Source organism: Ochotona curzoniae, unplaced genomic scaffold (genome assembly GCF_017591425.1).
Source record: "Ochotona curzoniae isolate NIBS_2020 unplaced genomic scaffold, NIBS_Ocur_1.0 patch200, whole genome shotgun sequence".
Lineage (NCBI taxonomy): Eukaryota > Metazoa > Chordata > Mammalia > Lagomorpha > Ochotonidae > Ochotona > Ochotona curzoniae.
In genome coordinates, this window is record NW_024466752.1 from 200,326 (window position 1) to 223,850 (window position 23,525).

Sequence of the window (23,525 nt, forward strand, 5' to 3'; positions counted from 1 at the left end):
TTCAGACAGCATTCATGACCCTGAGCATGCACTCCATCTGCTCCAGGGACACATCGTCCCAGCTGCCTAGGCCAGTGCACCCCTCAGTCCTAGCTCAAAAACCACTCAGCCCCGCATGCTGCTTGGTTGGTATCCCCATGTGCCCCCAGTACCCACACCATGTGTTTCAGAGCCAATGGGTCATGGCAGTAAGCCCAGAGCCTAAGGAACCCACTGGCTGCTATTCCAGGGACAAGCTGGGCAAGACAGTGCACTGTGCGCCCCCTCTCTACCTGCCATCTGCTTCATAGCCAAGCCATCCTGGCCTGTGTCCCTGCTCCTACAGCCTGTAATCCTCCATTTCAGGGCCAGACTGAATTGCGTGGGTGGAGGGAGGTAGCAAAGGGCTTCATTGACATTACACCTTCTGTTGTCCCACTTGCCCATCCAGGGCCAGGCTCGGTTAGACAGCCTGGGCTCCACCCCAGGAGCACTGCCACACTGTCCACTGTCTGCAGCTCGAGAGCGAGTCAGGCTTAGCCAATGATCTCACTCCCTCAGCAGGCAGTGTGCTTGCCAGCTGCTCCAGGGCTGGCCCCCTTCTGCCAGTGACCCTGCAGCCCCAACCTGCACACCTTGAGTCCCCTGCCATGCAACATGCCCACTCTGCCTCCTCACCTGACCCTTCAGTGTCATCTCCCTTTCCCCTTGCCTCACTGTAATCTCCAGGGCCAGAAGGGCTTGGCCCCACAATACTCATTTCTGGCTTGCCCCCATAGCCTTCCCGCTGCTGCAGTGCAAAGTGGGCTAGTGTGGTAGTGAAATCAACACGAAACACTGTTACAACCTATTTCCTGTCTCATGAAAAATGTTCATGTAGACAACTCTAGTTTGCAAAGCAGGGTTTATTTAAGAAGACAAAGGAAGGTGGCCTGCCCTAGCAGCAGGAGGGACTCCAAGGGAGGAAAGACCTGAGGAAATGGTGGAAATTGTGTCCATTCAGCACCATCTCAGGGAAGGGTTCACATGAGTCACCCCAAGGGCAGAGAGAAAGAAACTGTTTTGCAATGGGCAGTAATGTCTGCTACATCGACCAGAAATAAAAGACTGAAATCTGTGGCTTCCTTCTCCCAGTGTTGTGGGCTATACAGCTAACTCAGGGTCACCAGCTTGGAAGCCACACCCCATCCCACGACGTAGGTGTTTCCTCCTGCACACCTGTGATGCTCACCTATCTGGAACCTGAGAAGGGGAAGTATTGCATTGTTGTGTAACCATTCCCCTCGCAAGCCCCCACAGTGGCCCCTGATAGCGAGATGGGGACTCCCTCTCTTGGTCACATGCTTCCATTGCTCTGACACTCCGACTCTTGGTCTCCCCAGTACATGGTTGGTCTCGGGTCTCCAGGTGGCCCCTGTGCATGGCCCGTGTATGTGTGTATTCCTCACCATCTGGTTATTGCTTGGGTGGGACAGGAAAGATGTTAATTCTAAGATGCATTGTACTTCTAATTTGTGTACTTTACAGAGTTCCAAGAGAGGTGAGGCCTAGCAGTAATGGAATGTGGCCAGAGAAGCCAGGGAAAGGTGGATGCCTGCAGTCTGAGCCTCTCTGCTTTTGTTTTTGTTTTTTGTTTTTTGAATTTATTTTGTTTTTATCACAAAGTCAGATAGAGTGGAGGAGAGACATAGGAAGCCCCTCTGTCTGATGATTCACTCCCCAAGTGACTGTAATGGCTGGTGCTGCACTGATCTGAAGCCAGGAGCCAGGAACTTTCTCCAGTCTCCCATATGGGTGCACGGTCCCAAGGCTTTCTCAGGCCACAAGCAGGGAACTGGGTGGCAACTTCAGCCCGAGGCTGAGGGAAGCACTGCTTTTTTTATTCCAATTCCAGTTCAGTTCACTTCTCTCTCTCTCTCTCTCCCCCTCCCCTCATTCTTCCCCACCCCACCCAATCGCATTCCTTCCTTCCCTCCCCAAATTGCTCTCCTCCACCTGGTCTCCTCTCAGAACCCCGAGCTCCACATTCACTCCCTCCCGCCCGCCTCCCCTTCACCTCCTCTGCCTCCTGTGCACCCTGCCCATGTCCCTGCCGCAGTTCCCAGCCTCACCGAGGGTCTCAGGCCTCCAGCAAGCCGGGCCCACGCAAACAGCGCCCGCAAGTACAACAGATGGAGAAGCAGCTCAAGCTGCTGGGCCCACAGCTGAATTTCGGGGGGCGGTGGCGGACAACCAAAGGCCCATGAATGCCTTCATGGTGTGGTCCCTTGGGCAGCTTCACAAGATGACCCAGGAGAACCCCAAGATACACAACTTTGATATTAGCAAGCGCCTGGGCCCCGAGTAGAAGCTTAGTCGGAGATGGCGAAGCTACCATTCATGGCCGAGGCCAAGCAGCTGCGGGCGCTCCACAAGAAGGAGCACCTGGATTATAAATATTGGCTGTGGTGGAAAACCAAGATGCCCATGAAGGATAAGTACACGCAGCCCCCAGCAGCAACAGCATGGCCTGCGCGGTCGGGGTGGGCGCCAGCCTGGGCGCGGGCATGAACCAACGGAATGAACAGCTATGCACACGTGAATGGCTGGAGCAATGGCAGCTGCAGCATGATGCAGCACCAGCTGGACCCGCAGCACCCAGGCCTCAACGCGCACGGCGCGGCTCAGATGCAGCCCATGCACCACTACGACGTTAGTGCACTGCAGTACAACCGCATGACCAGCTCGCAGACCTACATGAATGGCTAACCCACCTACAGCATGTCCTCCTCGCAGCAGGGCACCCCTGCAATGGCGCTTGGCCCCAAGGCCAGCTCCAGCCCCTCCGTGCTTATCACTTCTTCCCACTCCAGGGCGCCTTGCCAGGCCAGGGACCTCCAGAACATGATCAGTGTGTACCTCCCCAGCACCGAGATGGCAGAGCCTGCCGCCCCCAGCAGCCTGCACCTGTCGCAGCACTACCAGAGCGGCCCGGTGCCTGGCACAGCCATTAACCGCACATTGTCCCTCTCGCACATGTGAGGGGGCCCTCCGGACAGCGGACTGGAGAAGAACTAGGGGTGGGAGTGGAGGTTAGGGGGTGATAGTGGGGTGGGGAGTAGGGAGAAAGACATTTTCAGAAGTAAAGGAAATGAGAGGGGTGCGAAAGTAGAGAGTGAGAAGGAAGCATGAAAAATAAAAGTGCATGCAACAAAAATCCTGGTATGCCGACAAAGAGGAACATGTCATGGCTCACAGCAAATGGCGGCTTCAGAGGAGACCACCCATCTCTTCTATGTTCAACACAAAACGTGCGATGCCAACGAGAGAACTTTATAAAAGATGTAAAGATGCTGGCCTTCTTTTTTTGATGGGACTATTTTTGTACAGAGAAAAAACCAGGTGAGGGCCCGGGGAGTGGACCTTGTATAGATCCAAAGGAAAAGAAAACTGCACATATTTTTTTTTTTAATTGAAAGGTGGATATACAGAGAGGAGGAGAGATAGGGAAGAAGATCTTCCATCAGATAATTCAATCCCCAAGTGAGCACAATGGCTGGAGCTGAGGCAATCCGAAGCCAAGAGCCATAAACTTTTTTTTTTAAAGATTTATTTTTATTATTTTTTTATTGGAAAGGCGGATATACTGAGAGGAGAGACAGAGAGGATGATCTTCCGTCCAATGATTCACTCCCCAAGTGAGCGCAACGGGCCGATACTATGTCGATCCGAAGCCAGGAGCCTCTTCCGGGTCTCCCACACGGGTGCAGGTTCCCAAAGCTTTGGACCGTCCTCGACTGCTTTCCCAGGCCACAAGCAGGGAGCTGGAAGGGAAGCGGGGCTGCCAGGATTAGAACCGGCGCCCATATGAGATCCCGGGCGTGCAAGGCGAGGACCACTTGCACCACCGCGCCGGGCCCAAGAGCCATAAACTTTTAGGGTCTTCCACGAGGGGGCAGGATCCCAAGGCTATGGGACATCCTCCACTGCTTTCCCAGGCCACAAGCATGGAGCTGGATGGGAAGCAGGCTGCCGAGATTAGAACTAGCGACCATATGGGATCCTGGGCATGCAAGGAGAGGACTTTAACCACTATGCCACTGTGCTGGGCCCTACACACAATTTTTTAAAAGTTCTAGTGGTGTGGCAGGAGCTTTGCAGGAGGTTTGCAAAAGTCTTTACTGATAATATTAAGAGCTAGTCTCCAAGCGACAAGGGAAAGAAATGTTTTAATATTTGCAAGCAAGTTTTGTACAGTATTTATGGAGATAAACATGGCAACCAAAATGTCCATTGTTTCTAAGCTGAGAATTTGCCAATAATTTTCAAGAAGCGGCTTCCTGCTGGATTTTGATTTCTGCAGCTGAGTTCAGGACAGTTGCAAACATGGGAAGAAGAGAATTAATTTGATTTGGACATTTTAATTATTTTAACAAATTATATAAAAGGAAAAAAATTGAATGAGTACCTGCAAAAACTATCTTCGTAGTCTTGTTTTTCAAAAGGGCAAGGGTTTTAGATTGAACTAAATTTCTTTTAACTTTCTGTTCAACAAAAATGGCCACGCAGGTTGACATCATTGGTAATTGAGAATAGATTTTGTTCAATCCCAAATTTTCCATTTGCTCAGTAGAAAGAGCAATGAAACAAAATTACTGGGTTTGAAATATTATCTTATGGTTTGTAATATTCTGTAGAATTACTGTGATATTTTAAGGATTCCCCCACATGGTTCATTTTTTCTGTAGTGTATTTTAAAAGATTTGGCTCTGTATAATTTGGATCAGGCTGCTGAGAATCCATATATACATGATGTTGGAGTCCTTGCAGTGAATGTGGGGGACAGGCAGGTGTGAAGAGTATTGTTCCATTGCAGGCAGGGCTGCAAGGAATACCCCGCTGTTTGGCAGGGCCCAGCGGATGTCTCCACAACCACCTGAATGCAGCTCCACCTTCTTTTGCCTGGGCACTGGACCACCCTGTGGAAGAATTCTTTTTTTTCTTTTTTTTTTTTTTAAGATTGATTTACTATATTACAAAGTCAGATATACAGATATACAGAGAGGAGGAGAGACAGAGAGGAAGATCTTCTGTTTGATGATTCACTCCCCAAGTGGACTGGCCACAATGGCCGATGCTGTGCCAATCCAAAGCTGGGAACCAGGAACCTGTTCCGGGTCTTCCACGTGGGTGCAGGGTCCCAAAGCTTTGGGCCATCCTTGACTGTTTTCCCAGGCCACAGGCAGGCAGCTGGATGGGAAGTGGAGCTGCTGGGATTAGAACTGGCGCCCATATATGATGCTGGTGCATTCAAGGCAAGGACTTTAGCAGCTAGGCCACCTCGCCGGGCCCGGCATTGTTTGCTTCTGTGGAGTTGGCTTTTTTACTCAATGTGAGCTTGGAGGTTAATGTCAATAATGATGACTTGCAAAAGGGCCTTCTATTATTCATACTGTCTTGACTATCCCCATTGACCTTATGCTAATCAAGGGACCTATATTTAGGGTTTCATTTGTTCCTTGATCTTTAAGTTCTCCTTTTCTTTCTGATACAAGGTTAAGTTATAAAAGAATAATTCTTGAAGGAACTTCTAATGTTTTAATGTAAAATAAATGACAGAATTATCCTTAGAAAGTCCTCGTGTTGCAAGAGTCAAGATACCATATGGGCACTGGTTCTGATCCTGGCAGCCCTGATTCACATCCATCTCCCTGCTTGTGGGCTGGGAAAGCAGTCAAGGATGGACCAAAGCCTTGGAACCCCGGACCTGTGTGAGAGAACCAGAAGAAGCTCCTGGCTTCTGGTTTTGGATCAGTGCTGCTCAGGCTGCTGTGGTCACTTGGGGAGTGAATCAAATGATGGAAGATCTTCCTCTCTCTCCTCCTCTGGTTATATCTGAGTTTCCAATACGAATAAAATAAATCTTGGGCCCAGCACAGTTCCCTAGCAGCTAGAGTCCTCACCTTGAAGGTACCAGGATCACATATGGATGCAGGTTCTAATTCCAGCAGCCCCACTTCCCATCCAGCTCCTTGTCTGAGGCCTGGGAAAGCAGTCGGGATGGCTTAAAGGGTGAGGAACCTTGACGTGTGTGTGAGACCCAGAAGAGCTCTGGGCTCCTAACTGCAAGATGGCACAACATGGGCCGTTGCGGTAACTTGCGTGTGAATCATCAGAAAGGAAAATATTTCTCTCTCTCCTACTCTTTCTTTATATATACCTGACTTTGCAATTAAGATAAATAAATCTTTAAAATAAAATAAATCTGAAAAAGAAAGAAAAAAGGTAGACTAAAGTACATAAAAGTAGAAATGGAACATATTAAATCTGCTGTCACAGAAGTATAGAGGAATCTCCCCCTTTATACCAGATAGAGAAAAAAAAAATGTGGAAATAAAAGTCTTACCCATTTTCCTGTAGCCCTTGAACCTTTCTGCCATAATTAATTATGTACCGATTGTCAAAAATAAAGAGTGGGAAAAAAAAGAGGAGTATAATGGATCAGGGCTATCTGGACCAAGTGGGTTCTGTCACTGCTTGTGATGTGACCATCCCATGTGGATGCCACTCCAAGTCCTGGTTGCTTCATTTCTGATCCAGGTCCCTGCTAATGCATGTTGGAATTCAGAGGATGTCCCAAGGGCTTGAGTCCCTGTGCTGATGTGGGGGAACTGGAAGAATCCACTGACTCCTGGTTTCAACTTGGTCCTGCTTTAGCCATTACGGTCACTTGGAGAGGGATAAAGCACATGGAGATCTCGCTTTCTAACTCTCCCTCTTTCTCTATAACTCTACCTTTCATGCTGACAAAATTAATCTTTACTGGAAAAAGAAACAAGAGAAAAAGAAATGCAAAGGATCACTAGGGAGTACCAACAGCAATTATAAACAAATAAGTTGTTCATCATTTCTGGATACTTAGTATTAGCCTACCAAAGTGAATCAGAAAGACACTAAAAACCTGACAAAACCAACAGTAAGTAACAATGAATCAGAAATACAATCTCTTCAAACCAAAGGTCAACACCAGGTGTTTCCACTACTAAATTATACCAAATAAACATAAAGTTGTCTAGAATTATTGTAAAACACCAAAGGGAAAAAACAGTTCCAAACTTACCCTGGGAATAACAATATTTAGATTCCAAAACTAGACTGAATCAACAGTGGGTGACTTAACTCACATTGGAATGTGTTTTAAACTGACAAACACTTTGTAATTGCTCAGTCAAAATGCAATCTCCAATGTAGCATGATTAGTCTTCTGTGTATTTATGTTTAATGCTTCTTCTAAAATAACTTCATACCCATAAACCTAGTTTAAAAATCATAATCCAGTATGCTTGACAAAAACAAAGGTAAAATTCCTCACATATTACACATTAAAGTGAATTCAATAACACCAATAAATGCACACATGATAATCAAAGTGCATCTAGCCCGAGGATGTAGAAAATGGGGCAACAAATGCAAATCAACACACCAAATACTTCACACAAGCAGGGTGAAGCATTATTAAAACCATGTTATGGAAAACATGAAGTAAAATGCTTCATTTATTTAATAACGTACATATATAATTTGCGCAAAACTACAAATATTCAAAGATAACTCAATGGAGGTATATTGATATATTTGTTCCAAGATATGCAATCAAATAAAAAATCAACTTTTCACAGTAATTCAATTTAATATTTTCCCAAGAAAGTAAACAAGGGAAGGAAATAAAATGCACAGAAGTAGGAATCAAGAGATGCAACGTTGCTTTTCAATTCAACTTTATTTTGATTCCTTTCTCCCTGATGAAGCCTAATGAACACCAAGACTGTATTCAGCCATTAAAAATAAAATCTTGTTACTTGCTACAAAATAGATGAAACTGGACATGATAAAATAAGGCAAATGTACAAATAAATTTAACGTGTTATATGTATATAACACGTTAATATATATATATGTCAAAAAATATATATATGTCAAAAACTCGCAGCTGTACTTTGAGTGGTGATTATTACAGACTGAGAAAAGTGAGGCCTGGGGAAAGGAAGGAGGTAGAACAGGTAGCAAAGAAAGTGAGACAGAAGGAACAAGATCCAGTGTCCCATCCCAGTGTGTGGTGACTACAGTTCACAATAGAATAAGCTTATGCAGGGAACTGGAAGGGAACCAGGTTTACTGTAAAAGCAAAGGTAGATGAAAGCTTGGACACTTGGTTTACTCAGCTTAGGCTGTATATGTACACAAATACTGCACTGTACCTTGTGACAGTATTCAAGTACATGGTGATCAAAATTCTGTAGAAGTTTTAGAAATCAGAATCATCCCTTCACAGTAACAATATCTAAAAAATTTAAACTGTTCTGATCTACACAGTATAAAATACATTTAGTACTTTTTAAATTCTTTATTGTATTTTCATTTTGTAAAGTATTGATTCATTTTCACTTGAAATTCAGATTCACAGAGAATAGACCAGAGATAAACATCTCCTATCAACTGGCTCACTGCCCACTTGGCCACGACTGCCGGAGTTGAGCTGATCTGAAGCCAGGAGCCAAGAGCTTCTTCTGGGTCTCTCATGCACATGCAGGGTCTCAAGACTTTGGGCTGTCCTCTACTTTTTCCCAGGTCACAAGCAGAGAGCTGGATAGTAATTAAAGCAGCTGGGACAAGAACTTGTGCCCTTATGAGATCCTGACACATGCAACAGTAGGAGTATAGCAACTAGGCTATCATGCTAGGTTCTTAATTTCCAGGAAAATGTAATCTTAATTTTATTTTCTTTTTAGCTTTTGTTATTATGTTGTGATAAATTTCCACAGGCCCTGGGATTTTCCTTACCACTGCCTTTTTAATTACTTAAAAAGTAGTTTATTTATTTCCTTAAATATGAAAATTATACAACAAGAGTCAAAGACAAACTGAGATCTTCCCTCCACTTTTTTACTCCCCATGTGGCCACAAGGGGCAGCAAGGTCCAGGCCAAAAACAGGATTCCATTCTGATGCTCCACAGGGGTGCAAGTGTCCAAGGAACTGGGACATTTTATTCTATCTCCCAAGCACACTAGCAGGGAACTACATCAGAAAGTAAACATCACACTACAACTGATGTCTCTCACATGCTTTTCAACAAATAATAGAGAAATTAATCAAAAAGTACAATGTGATTTTGGATTTGGGTCATTCAAAGAAAAGTGACACTAAATCATGGTATTGACATTCACTTTCTCCATTCTGATACCTTTTAACATATAAATTTTACTCAAAAGGATACTATCAAAAAATGAACAAAACAGTTGCTCTTGATACTAAGTAAAAAGAATGACAAAAATTACACACAGCATAGATGAAAACAGTTGAGACATACCTGAATTTCTCAATAAGTTAGGAGTATACCTGAATTTCTAAAGAACTGAGGTAGGGTATTTACAACTGTGTTGAGATTATCTGTAAATATACTTTACAAACTCTAGGGAAACTACTCAAGCAAAAATTTAGGAGATACATCTTGATGTCTTCATAGAAGACAGAATATGCACCATCTAACATATTCAGTAAAATTTGGAGCTGTGGGCATCTAGTAGAGTGGATGAGAAACTGCTTAGCAGACGCTCACCCTACACTGGACTTCCTGTGTGTTATCGCTCCACAACAAATTCCATCTTGCTGCTAACGCACTCTCTGGATGCAAGCAAGAAATGTCTCAAGTATGCGAGTCTTTGCATCTGCTAAAATGGACTAGGATTTAGTTCCTGGCTCCTGTTTTTACCTTGAACATTTCACAATCTTGCAGGACTTTAAGGAACTAACCAGCACGTCGTGTATTACTCTCTCTTCATGACTTCTATAAATAAAATATAGTAACAAGAATTAATATAAAAAAGGATGAGAAAAAATTAATTTCAAAACCAGAATTGGCATGGATGTTTGGTGCAGCTTTTCACACAGTTTTGCGGACCACATGCTGCTTCTTCCAAGTGATTCTAAATAGAGCAGCACATTTTCAAAAGGAAAATCTCATAGAAAGGCAAAGGAAAGTACACACTGACTGGCAGTAATAACTATTAGCTAACACAACATTGTAACTACTGAGTCAGTGGTGACTGCTACTTAGCAATCTGATTAGAGATCTCAGTTAACACTAGATGAAAAAAATAATGTCAATCCAAATTCTAAAGAAACTCAAAATAAGTGCACATGGAGGAAATGTTGGACTGTAATCCTTCTACTCTGCAAATACTAAATACACCATCAAAATTTATGCACAGTCTGTAACATAAATTTTACCATATGCAAAACACTTGCAATGAATTAGCATATGAGAAATAAAAAACAAGACAAATACTGTCATCATATCAAAAAATAAAGAAAAGCCTAGCATCGTGGTATAATATGTCAAGATGTCAACTGTAACATGAGCATCCCATATGGAATCAGCTGTTCCACATCCAGCCCAGCTCTCTGTGAATCTCCTGGGAAAAGCAGTGGAAGATCATCCAAGTGCCTGGGCCCTGATCACCCACATGTAAGACCTGGAAGAACCTGCAGGCTCCAGGACTCAGCTTGGTCCAGCACTGGTTATTTTAGCCACCTGCAGAGTGAGCCAGTGGGTAGATCTCTTTCTCTCTCTCTCTTTTTTTTTTTAAGATTTATTTATTTTTATTGCAAAGTCAGACATACACAGAGAGTGAGAGAGGAAGAGAGACAGAAATATTTCCAGTTTGCTGTTTCACTCCACAAGTGACCACAAGGGCAGGTGCCGCACTGATCCTAAACCAGGAACTCTTCCAGGTCTCCCACACAGGGGGTGCAGGGTCCCAAGGCTTTGGGCCGTCCTTGACTGCTTTTCCAGGCCACAAGCAGGGAGCTGGATGGGAAGCAGCACTGCTGGGATTATATCCAGTGCCCATATGAGATTCTGGCACACTCAAGACGGGGACTTTTGCTGCTGGGCAACCACACCAGGCCCTGTCTCACACTTGAACTCTCATTTAGCATAAAAAAAAAAAACATACAAAACATTAAAAAAAAAAAAAAAGAGGTGTCTTTAAGATTTATTTACCATATAATTTCAGTTTAAAAAATTCAGTTTAAGAAATCACAAACATCAATAATCAGACAGTACTAGGATTCAGTCACATCTGAGGATGGAAGATCAGACACTGAGAACTGAATTTACAAAAGCTTTTTTCTCAATAGGTATGCAGTTTATAAGGTTTACAGTCTTTATTGGCAGAAAATAAAGCTGTCAATGATTTAGTTTTCTTTCTTTGAGTCTATTGCATAAACTCAGGTTCCATGCAAGAGAGCAAAGATGTTACACCCAAATCAGGGCACAGCATTGCTGCCTAAGTGAGCAAACCAGAAATCAAAGCACCAGGACATGACAGAGAATGAGCTCTGGGGAGCAGCCTGCTTGCACTTCACAGGGAGACCCACACTCAGCAGCTTCCCCACGTTCCCAGGCCTTGGGGATCACTCTCACTGAGGACACAGTGCCCAGGGGGGCTCACTGCACTGATGGAGGAATTCTAAGCAGCCAGAAATGTGCCAGTGTGGATATGGAAATTCCTGACAGCCTGCAGTATTTCCTCCAGCATCTTACCTCTCTGATGCAAACACAAATTTAACACCAACTTAATGCTGTGGTCTCTGATTTTTTTTTTTAACATCAGATGTGCTATGTTTGCTTAATACCAATTTACCACCAAAAACTAATCACAACACACGTCAATTATTTCAATATCTGCAATTAATAGAGGCTTCAGGGTCAAGCTCAATCTCTATACACAGGTGCTGTGGCCACTTGGGGAGTGAATCAAAGGATGGAAGATCTTCCTCTCTGTCTCTCCTCCTCTCAGTATATCTGCTTTCCAATAAAAATAAAATTTAAAAAGGACCATTGTCCCAGATATTGGGCACCAAGGACACTAATTCTTTATTAAACCAGTCAAATACACTCAAAATGTTAATTATCCTTTCTTCCACCAGAATTGGACCACTGCAATAATTCCTTGAAATAACTTATGAATCCAGTCACAAATACACTCACTATCTGATAAGTGCTCTAGGCCACCTAAATTTCACTTCAGCAAGATCCTTTGTTAGTACAAAATATCCTCTGGCGAAACCAAGTTGTGGATGTAAAATGAAACTTGCTGTGTCCTAGGATTTACCTGGGCTTTGCCCAAAGTTTTACTCCTTTACTCCTTGGTAGCCAAGGCTGAGAGAACCCAGAGTGCATCAATGTTTCCTTTAGATGATGTTATTATGTCACCAAGGAATGAAGCTCTGCATGGGGAAAGAAAATATTAATGCTCCGAGGGACTACCTATATAAAATACATGGAACACAATAGATGCCTTCCAGTTTTGGAGCCTCAGCTGCTACCCTGAATGGCATCCGCCATTCTACTGCTATCGTTCAGAAGGAATGAGTGAGTCAGAGGATCAGTTAGTCACGTGTGTTTGTTACCTCATGTTTTGAAACTCAGAACAACAAAAAGAATATAGTGAGGACCCTGTAATTATTTTAATGGGGGAACTTAAGTTGAGGATACTCTGATCAAATGTATGAACTTAAGCTAGGTAAAAGGAGATATATTAAGAATTCAAAGCTTAATTTAGTGTTTATATTAACGACTGAGCAGACATTTTCATCCACTCTGACATCAAACACATGCCTGCAACAGCCACAACAACAAAAATAAGTCAGGTTTTTCACACAAGTACCCAAGACACTGCCTGCTGCCTCCCAGCCTGGGCAGTAGCTGCACACTGCATTTGCACAGAATTGAAACCCAGGCATTATCACAGAGACACAGGAGTCCCAATGTCATCTTCATTTTTTTTTCTCTTTAAGATTTTATTGATTTTTGGGGCCAGTGGTGTGGTCTAGCAGCTAAAGCCCTCCACTTCTATGCTCCAGGATCCCATATGGGCACCAGTTCTAGTCCCGGTACCTCCACTTCCCATCCAGCTCCCTGCTTGTGCCCTGGGGAAAGCAGTGGAGGATGGGCCAAAACTTTGGGACCCTGCACCCATGTGGGAGAACCGGAAGAGGTTCCTGGCTCCTGGCTTTGGATTGGCACAGCACCAGCTGTTGCGGTCACTTGGGGAGTGAATCATCGGACAGAAGATATCCCTCTCTGCCTCTCCTCCTCTCTGTGTATCTGATATTGTAATAAAAATAAATAAACCTTAGAAAAAAAAAGACAGGAACCAAGAACTAATCAAGGTAAAAAAAAAAAAAAAAGATTTTATTGATTTTTATTGCAAAGTCAGAAATAGAGACAGGAGGAGAGACAGAGATGAAGAGCGTTCATCCAATGATTCCATCGACAAGCAACCACAATGGCTGGAGCTGAGCTAATCATAAGCCAGCATCCCAAAGATTCTTCCGGATTTGCCACAGGGCTCCATGGTCCCAAGGTTTGGGGTTGTCCCCTAATGCTTTGCAAGTACACAAGCAGGGAGCTGGATGGGAAGAGTGGCTGCCGGGATTAGAACTGGCAACAGTTTGGGAATCTTGTGCATTCAAGGAGAGGATTTTAACAGCTAATCTATCTCGCAGGAGACCCAATGTCATTACAACCACTGTCACACACACCCACACAGGGCAGTGATGCCTTCCTGTGCTGTGTCAGGTGGCCATTCACTGCTTTTCTCCCACACCTATTGTTCACAGCAAACAGTTCTTCTAAAGACCTAATGCTTATTTTGTGACATAGAAAAAAGACAACTTACTGAATTGTATCTTGGAGGAAATAGTGACTCCTGTTGTGATTTTCAGGGCAGAGAGCAGCACTTGGCATTGAGGCAAGAGTTCTGGACATTCAGAGATTTATTCCCTGCCTTAATGCTCTCTGCTCAACCTGACTTATTCCCTCTACAACTCATGGGGACATTTAATCCCAATTGGGAGAACTTAAGGGAATGGGTGACAACATACCAGAAGCCATCAGGATAAATCAGTAGTGCTGCCTTAACAGCTCCTTCCTCAGGTTCTTCTAGCGAAGCACCTTTGTGTGAGTCCCCGTGCACTGCCTTGGCTTGTGTACAAGGTCGCTGTGCCACCCCAGGCCTCTGCCAAGCACAACGCCAGCACCACATGCTGCCCCTCAACCTTGCAGCAAAACTCTGAGTAAAACAAGGCTGTTTGTTCTAACTGCTGGAGTCTGTGCTGGTCTGGTGTGAGCAACAAGAAAACTGCCCCAGACCCTTAGGAGGAGCTTCACTGAGGACTGAGCTGGGGGCTGGAGACACTGCTTCTCAACTCAACATATGCCTTTACATAAAGAAAAAAGAAATATGCCCAACATGCAGGTCAAACTGTCCCTGGGCACTCCCCCCTCCTCACTGCACAACGGGTTCCACTGTGAGTCCTAGTGGTCAAGGTCAGTGCTGCAGAGTGAGGACCCCAAGGTCCCCCTCCTGGCCCCCGCCCGCCCCGCGGCCTCAGCAGATGCTCTCACACACTCACCCTTCCCAGCTTCTCACCAGTCGGGTGTCCTGCACAGGCTCCTGCGGGGAGGGAGCTCACAGGGCAGCACTGGCTCAGCCACCTGCGCCTCTCCACCAGCACAACCAGCAACGTGGCTATGGCGGCGCCCACAACAACCTCCTGCCTGCTGCCACAGGGCTTCCTGGGTGCGCCTCATTGGACCACTCCCACAGACCTTGAGCACGTCAGAAAATGCGCAGCCAATCAGAATCACAAAGGGTGGAGGTGCTGGCAGGTAGGATTCTGGAGGGAGGGGGAGTGAGGGGCGGGGCTTCACCTCAGGCAGGAAGTGGCCTCCTCTCTTGCAGCTTGAGCCTTCCAACAGCAGGGGCCGCTGTCGCCTCTCACATCAGTCCACCTCCTGGCCTCTCCTTCCCTCTCTGCTTCATGTTCAAGTCTGGAAATCCAGAAATGTAGGACAAGTGTCTGAGGATGCATCTCACCGAATGTTCACTAGTTTCTGGAACTTTTCTTCTTTATATTGCTGGTTGTTTTTCTCTATTAGTTCAATTCACTTTTTAAAGTGCAGATTACACATTCACAAATATGTGTAAGACACAAAGCTAGAAGAGGACTTGTCCAGATTCAATCTAGCAAAAGAAAACTTGCAGTGATATATGTAATTCATATTATATCTATATTTTCCATTTTATGCATTTGATTTCCTATTTTATGAGCTATATATGCATTTCCGTAACTCGGTTTCCACAATTTGTAACTTCCAATTTTTGTTTTAAAACACTCTTTTAAGGGATATTTTTAAATCTTTGTGGGAAAGTCAGATATACAGAGAGGTGAGAGACAAAGAGGAAGATATTCCATCCGCTGATTCACTCCCCAAACAGCTGTAATGGCTGGTGCTGCATTAGTCTGAAGCCAGCAGCCCAGAGTCGCTTCCAGTTCTCCCACAGAGCTGTAGGGTTCCAAGGCTTTGGTCTGTCCTAAACTGAACTCCCATTCCACGACCAGATAGATGGATGGGAAATAAGGTTGCCGAGATTAGAACTGGTGCCCAAATGCAATCCCGGCACGTACAAGGCAAGGACTTAGAGCACTAGGCTACTGCCCTGGGCCCTGTTTAAAAATAACTTCTAAGTATTTCAGAAAATCTCAAGTTCTTATGAACGATTACATGTTTTATGAAGGACAATGATTATATCCCAGCAATCAATTACTTGCAAAGCAGTGCTTTCTTAATGACTATTAATTAATTTAAACAGTGATTTCCATAGAGAAGCAGAGAAATGAATCATACCTGCTGGTTCCCTTCACAGGTGGACACAATGGCCAGAATTGAGTTGATCTGAAGTCAAGTGTTTCATCCAGGTATTGTATGTGTGTGCAGGGTCCGAAGGCTTTGTACCATCCTTGACTGCTTTCCCATGCCACAAGCAGGGAGCTGGATGGGAAGTGGAGCAGCTACATATGAATGGTGCACATATGGGATCCCAGCACTTGCAAGCTAATGCTTTAGTCACTGAGCCATTGTGCCAGACCCCTAATTTTTGCTAATTTTGTTAATAGATTGCCACAATAGCTAGTTTTCAGTATGTGCAAACACTCATTTGAGGCTATAAATGAATCCTCACCTACTGTGAGTAGCCTTGGAAATTTTACTGGTATTGGAAACCTAGAAGAAGGTCCTTGCTCCTAGGTTAGGATCAGCTCAGCTCTGGTGTTGCAGTATTATACAATCTGGTCAATAATCAATATTTCCCTCCACCCTCCTTCCCTCTCTAATCACACTGTGCTAACTCCCCTACTTCTCACATCTCACTCCTTCCTTCACCCTCCTCTGTCTGAAGTTCCCTAGCTAGCTTTCCTCAAGAGAATCTGAGCGCCCACAACCACTTCTCCCCCTCCTCCCTCTTCCTCTGCTTGAAATTGTAGTTTTTCCAAGGTTTAAACATTTTCTTTTCTTTTTTGTATACTTCACCCACCACTACCCCTAATCCAGAGGGATAGGGTACAGGATAAGCTAAGTAACATCTACTTACAAACAAAACAAAACAAACAAAATGTTACTTGCCAAACTTGTCAGTAACTTGGTATAACAGAGCCCTCCAAAAGTAATAAACATTCAACAAGATTTCTTCACCTTAAATTTTGATTTAGGGCCCATCATGGAGGCCTAGCAGCTAAAGTCCTCAACTTGAAAGGGCCAGGATCCCATATGGGCACCAGTTCTAATCCCGGCAGTCCTGCTTCCTATACTGCTCCTTGCTTGTGACCTGGGAAAGCAGTGGAGGATGATGACCCAAAGCCTTGGGACCCTGCACCCACATGGGAGACCTGCAGGAAGTTCCTAGATCCTGGCTTTGGCTTGGCGCAACACTGGCCATTGTGGTCAGTTGGAGAGTGAACCATCGGACAGAAGAGCTTCCTCTCTGTCTCTTCTCTTCTCTGTACAAATGACTTTGCTCTAAAAAATAAAATAAATCTTTAAAAAAATTATTTTTATTTAAGTGAAATAAATATTTTCTTTTGTTAATTATTATTTCATTTTATGACACAGTTTCATAGGTTCTGGGATTTCCCCAATCTCTCACCAAGCCCTCCCCCATAATGAATTCCTCCATATTGTTACAGCAGTACAGTTCATATCCAGTCATGATTCCGTCATTGTGGGCAAGATCCATGCAGAGAGTCCAGCATCCCATTGTCCAGATAAATTCAACAGTTTCATTGGGGTACCCTCCTTGGTCCAAAATAGAGCTGGCAGATTATCATCCCCTCCAATGAAAAGACACTACACAACTTCAACAACACGAAGAAACATGGAAATTCACAACATCATGAAGTTAATTAACATGGTATTGAGTGACCAATTTGTTAGAAATTGCAAGTTCTTAACCACATCCTGTAACTACTTCATTGACATCTCAATTTTAGTATATACACAATGAGTTGATATAAGCCTTAAAATGGTTATGTGGTATGATTTAGCTGTCTCTTGTTTATTTTCATTTTTATATTTAGCAGCTTATAGTATTCAAGACTGATTTTTACTGGACTTCACAAATTTTAGGATAGTCCAAACAAGCTTGTTGACCTCAGAGTTTTTGGCTTATGAGGACACCCCAATTCCCTGTGATCTCCTTGGCGGTTGGGATATAGTCCTTGGTGCCCATACTGATATTTCTTGGTGATGTACCGGGAGTCTCTGGGGTTAGGATACAAGCCTCCTCCTGTCCTCCTGTTCCACTCTGGGGTCCCCTCCTGCTCTGTGCATATGACCTCCTGTTAAGAGGCTGTCAGGATCGCTCTTGGATCCCACTGTATGTCTTTATACTTTTTGCTAATGTCAAATGCAGATTCGAGTCTGGAGTCTGTAAATTACCTGTTACAATCTTGATAGATTATATGTAACTTCTACCCCACATATTCTAAGAAGGTGGAAGATTTCTCTGCTCTCCTGATCCATTGTGGATTAATGACATATTAAAGGCATAAAGGGTATTAAAGGCATATTGAGCTTTTTAGTTCTTTATCTATATGAATATATCTACATATATACGAACAGATATATATATTTAATTTTGAATATTTGAATTATGTGTTACAATTTCATATAGACTGGGATTTCCCCCCAAAGTCCCACCCCATGACAGATTTTCCTGATTTTACTACAGTGGTATAATTCTTCATGAGGAATTATAATTTCATCAGTCTCTTATTTTTTTTTAAGATTTATTTTTATTATTATTATTTTTTTAAATTTTTATTGGAAAGGCGGATATACAGAGAGGAGAGACAGAGAGGAAGATCTTCCATCCGATGATTCACTCCCCAAGTGAGCGCAACGGCCGATGCTATGCCGATCCGAAGCCAGGAGCCTCTTCCGGGTCTCCCACGCGGGTGCAGGGTCCCAAAGCTCTGGGCTGTCCTCGACTGCTTTCCCGGGCCACAGGCAGGGAGCTGGAAGGGAAGCGGGGCTGCCGGGATAGAACCGGCGCCCATATGGGATCCCGGGCGTGCAAGGCGAGGACCTTAACCACTGTGCCATCGCGCCGGGCCCCATCAGTCTCTTATTTAAGTGTACACAAACATTGCTGGAACAGACAAATGCAGACAGTACAGCATCCCATTGTCTACACTTGTCCAACAGTCTCATTGGGAATCCATCTTTCATCTGGATCATGGATCAATGTTGCATTATACCCTCATATCTGGATATGGTAGACCCCAGTACCCCATCACTATACATCTCCATAATTGAGAAACCATGAAACAAAGTCAACAACTGGTATAAGCATGAACAGCAGCCTCAGAAAAAACAACAAAATACAGCTACATGAAAAAACACGCCACTGAGTAACCAACACATGGGTAACAATAAAGAGGTACAAAAGTCTCTTGGGAAAAAATGATGCCACCATATAGTCCATCAGCCAGCAATGAATTTGACAAAGAAAAGAGACTATTTTTGCTGGGATTCCATATGGGCACCAATTCTAATCCCAACCACTCCACTTCCCATCCAGCTCCCTGCTTGTGGCCTGGGAAAGCAGTTAGGATGGTCCAAAACCTTAGGACCCTGCAACCATGTGGGGTAGACCTGGAGGAAGATCCTGGATCCTGGCTTCGGATCTGCATAGCATTGGCCATTGTGCTCATTTGGGGAGTGAATCATCGGACAGAAGATCTTCCTCTCTGTCTCTCCTCCTCTCTTTATATCCGACTCTGCAATAAAGATAAATAAATTTTTTAAAAAGAGAGTATTTGAAATAAATAAAACTGAAAAAAAAAACTTCAAAACACATGGGATGCAGCCAAAACAAAACAAAACAGAAATAAGTATCATCGGATTATTTAAGTTACACATTCCACACTGGTTTCCTTATATAAGAGAGAACATATGGTATTTGTTGTTTTGTGATTGACTCATTTCACTGAGCATAATGGTCTCCAGTTGGGACCACCTAGTTGTAAACAGTGTAATTTTATTGTTCTTAATAGCTGAATAATATTCCATGGATTAGATGTACCACAGTTTCTTTAACCACTCTTCTTTGGACGCACATCTAGATTGTTTCCATGTCTTTGCTATTGTAGCTTGTGCTACTGTAAATAGGATTACAGATCCCCTTCTCACATGCAGATTTCATTTCCATTGGGTATATTCCTAGCAGTGGGATAGCTGGGTCATATGGCAGATTTGTTTACATTTCTCTAAGCACTCTCCATACTGATTTCCACAGTGGTTGTATTAGCCTACACTCCCACCAGCAGTGAAGGAGGGTGCCTTTCTCCCCACATCCAAAGTATTTGGCACAATTGGCCAGTCCCAGCCTGTCTTCACTCCCGAGCTCCCCATGTGAACCCAAGCTCCCACCTGGCTGCTGCAAGGGCTGATCTGTGGCTGCCTCTGGATCCCTGGTTGTCCTTTGAGTCCAGATCACAGCTCACCAGTGGCTGCTGGGTTTTCTGTTCCCTAAACACTGCTCAGCCATCGTCCCCTCTTCCCTGTGTCCAGCAGTTCTCCAAGTACCTCCCTGTTGACTTCTGGCCCCTAACTTTTTCTGTAATCTGCTCTCTGTTCCTTACCTTATCTAATAATTTTCTGTCATCTCAAACATGCCTACACCCTTTGCCAACTAGTGAGATTTTCTAAATGTAAACTTAAAAATTTCTAGCCTCTTGTGCCCTAAGAACAATGTTTGTGCCTGATTAAATACAACTATTCTTTTTAAGATTTAGTTTCTTTTTATTGCAAAGTCAGGTATACAGAAAGGAGGAGAGACAGAGAGGAAGCTGTCCTATGATTCATTCCCTAAGTGACCCCGAAGGCTGGTGCTTGCCGAAACAGAGCCAGGAACCAGGAACTTCCTCCAGGTCTCCTACAGGGTCCCAAGGCTTTCCCAGGCCACAAGCAGGGAGCTGCATGGGAAGCAGGGCTCCCGGGATTAGAACCAGCACTCGGACGGTTGAGTATTAGCTTGTTCCAAAAAGTATCAGGAGTTGTAAAGGCAAAGAAGAGAGTGTTTGCAAAAGTGGGAAAGTAGTTTGCTGCCTCTTTAAGGGCTGAGAGAGCAAGAAGAGGCAAGAGAGAAAGGCAGAAAGAAGTTTGAGCCCGTGGCTTAAGCCTTTCCAAAAAAAAAAAAAAATAATCACAACAAAAACAATAATAATAATCGCAGTTGGTGGCGGCGGCATCGGAGGAAAGCACTGCTTTTTTGATCCTACTTCCAGTTTGCTTCTCTTCTCTCTCTCTCTCTCTCTCTCTGCCACCTCTGTCCCCTTCCTTCCACCCCTCCTCAAACTGCTCTCCTCCACCTGGGCTCCTCTTGGAACCCCGAGATCCCCAATCACACCCCCAACCGCCCGCCCGCCCACTTCCCCTCCACCTCCTCTTCCTCCTGCTCCCCACGCCCAGCGGGCACCCCCGAGTTCCCGGCCGCGCTGAGGGTCTCCGGTCTCCAGCGGTCCGGGTCCACGCGTACAGCGCCCGCATGTACAACAGATGGAGACTGAGCTCAAGCCGTTGGGCCCGCAGCCGAATTTGGGGAACTGCGGCGATGGCAATGCCCCTGTGGCGGCGGTGGGTGGCAATCAAAAGCCCATGAACAGCTTCGTGGTGTGGTCCCGCGGGCAGTGTCCACTCAAGATGGCCCAGGAGAACCCCAGATGCACAACATTGAGATCAGCAAGCGCCTGGGCCCCGAGTGGAAACTTAGTCGGAGATGGCGAAGTGGCTGTTCATCGCCGAGGCCAGGCGCTGCACGAGAAGGAGCACCTGGATTATAAATATCAGCGGCTGTGGCTGAAACCAAAGATGCTCATGAAGAAGGATAAGTACACGCAACCTGGCGGGCTGCTGGCCCCTGGCAGCACAACATGGTCAGCGGGGTCGGGGTGGGCGCTGGCCTGGGCGCGGGCATGAACCAGCACCTGGACAGCTACACACGTGAACAGCTGCAGCAAAGGCAGCTACAAGGTGATGCAGGACCAGCTGGGCTGCCAGCAGCACCTGGGCCTCAATGCACATGGGGTGACTCAGATGCAGCCCATGCACTGCTAGGACATGAGCGAACTGTAGTCCAGCTCCTTGACCAGCTCGCAGACCTGCATGAAAGGCTATCCCTTCTACAGCATGTCCTACTCGCAGCATGGCACCCCCAGCATGGTCCTCGGCTCCATGGGCTCCGTGGTCAAGTCCAAGGCCCCCCACTCCGCACCCCATGGTTACCACTTCCTCCCACTCCAGGGCGCCCTGCCAGGCTGGGGACATTCAGAACACAATCAGCCTGTACCTCCCTGGTGCAGAGATGCCAGAGCCTGCCGCCCCCAGCAGCCTGCACCTGTCGCAGCACTACCAGAGCAGCCCGGTGCCCGGCATGGCCATTAACGGCACACTGCCCCACTTGCACATGTGAGGGGGGCCCTCCGGACAGCGAACTGGAGAAGGACTAGGGGCGGGAGGGGAGGTGGGGGGATGATAGGGGGGTGGGGAGTAGGGGAAAGACATTTTCAGAGGAAAAGGAAACAAACAAAAAACCCGGGAAATGGGAGGGGTGCAAAAGTAGAGAGTGAGAAGGAAGCATGACAAAAAAATACCAGGCACAGGCACATACAACAAAAATCCTGGAATGTTGACAAAGAATATTTCATGGCTCACAGCAAATGACGGCTTCAGAGGAGACCACCAATCCCTTCTACAATCAACGCAAAACGTGTGACGCCAACGAGAGAACTTTATAAAAGATGTAGAGATGCTGGACTTCTTTTGGGGGAGACTATTTTTGTACAGAGAAAAAACCCAAGCGTATGTGGGCTGGGGAGGGCTGGGGGAATGGACTATGCATAGATCTGAAAGAAAAGAAAACTGCACACAGCTTTCTTATTTTTTTAATTGAAAGCTGGATATACAGAGAGGAGGAGAGACAGAGAGGAAGATGTTCCGCCCGATGATTCACTCTCGAAGTGAGCACCATGACTGGAGGTGAGTCAATCCTAAGCCAGAAGCCAGGCGCTCTTCTGGGTCTCCCACGAGGGTGCAGGATCCCAAGGCTAGGCTGATGACCCCTGCCCCTCTAGGCTTCTCGCTGTTCCAGGCCCAGGCCCACTCTGCCCAAGACACCAACACACCTGCCCCACTGCTCCACTTGCTGCTGTAGAACCAGGTGGGCACTACCAGCCACTCAGCACCTCCAACAGGCTGCTCATAGATCAAACAGCATTCGGGGTTTGCCCTGCCAAGAAGCTCATAGACCACTGCTGCAAGGACTGGCCAGTTCAGTTGGCATCCCCCGTGCCTCCGGCCCATCCGATGTCCACTCTGCTAACAATCCTACCCCCCTTGACCACGCTCCATGTTCCCAGCTTGCCTGCAAGCCACTCAGAGTTCAGGTGGGCCCAACTGGTGCTCCATGTGCCTCTAACCCAACCTCACCATTGCCCCCTACTGCTGATCTAGGGCCAGGCCTGTTCAGGCAGCATTCATGGCCCTGAGCATGCACTCCATCTGCTCCAGGGACACATCATCCTAGCTGCCTAGGCCAGTGCAACCCTAAGTCCTAGCTCAAAAACCACTCAGCCCCGCATGCTGCTTGGTCGGTATCCCCATGTGCCCCCAGTACCCACACCATGTGTTTCAGAGCCAATGGGTCATGGCAGTAAGCCCAGAGCCTAAGGCACCCACTGGCTGCTATTCCAGGACCAAGCTGGAGAAGCCAGTGCACTGTGCGCCTCCTCTCTACCTGCTATCTGCTTCATAGCCAAGTCATCCTGGCCAGTGTCCCTGCTCCTACAGCCTGTAGTCCTCCATTTCAGGGCCAGGCTGAGTTGTGGGGGTGGAAGGGAGGTGGCAAAGGCCTTCTTTAACATAACATCTTCCATTGCCCCACTTGCGCATCCAGGGCCAGACTCAGTCACACAGCCTGGGCTCTATCCTAGTAGCACTGCCACACTGTCCACTGTCTGCAGCTCAAGAGTGAGACAGGCTTAGCCAACGATCTCACTCCCTCAGCAGGCAGTGTGCTTGCCAGCCACTCCAGGGCTGGCCCCCTTCTGCCAATGACCCTGCAGCCCCAGCCTGCACACCTTGAGTCCCCTGCCCACCCT

The 23,525-nt window shown here is 45.8% G+C and overlaps 2 pseudogenes; both read left to right on the forward strand.

The window, feature by feature from the left end:
• The first annotated feature begins 2,218 nt into the window (after positions 1-2,218).
• LOC121166679 lies at positions 2,219-3,000 on the forward strand (annotated as a pseudogene).
• Positions 3,001-20,039: 17,039 nt separating this feature from the next.
• Positions 20,040-21,838, forward strand: LOC121166677 (annotated as a pseudogene).
• The last annotated feature ends 1,687 nt before the right edge of the window (positions 21,839-23,525 follow it).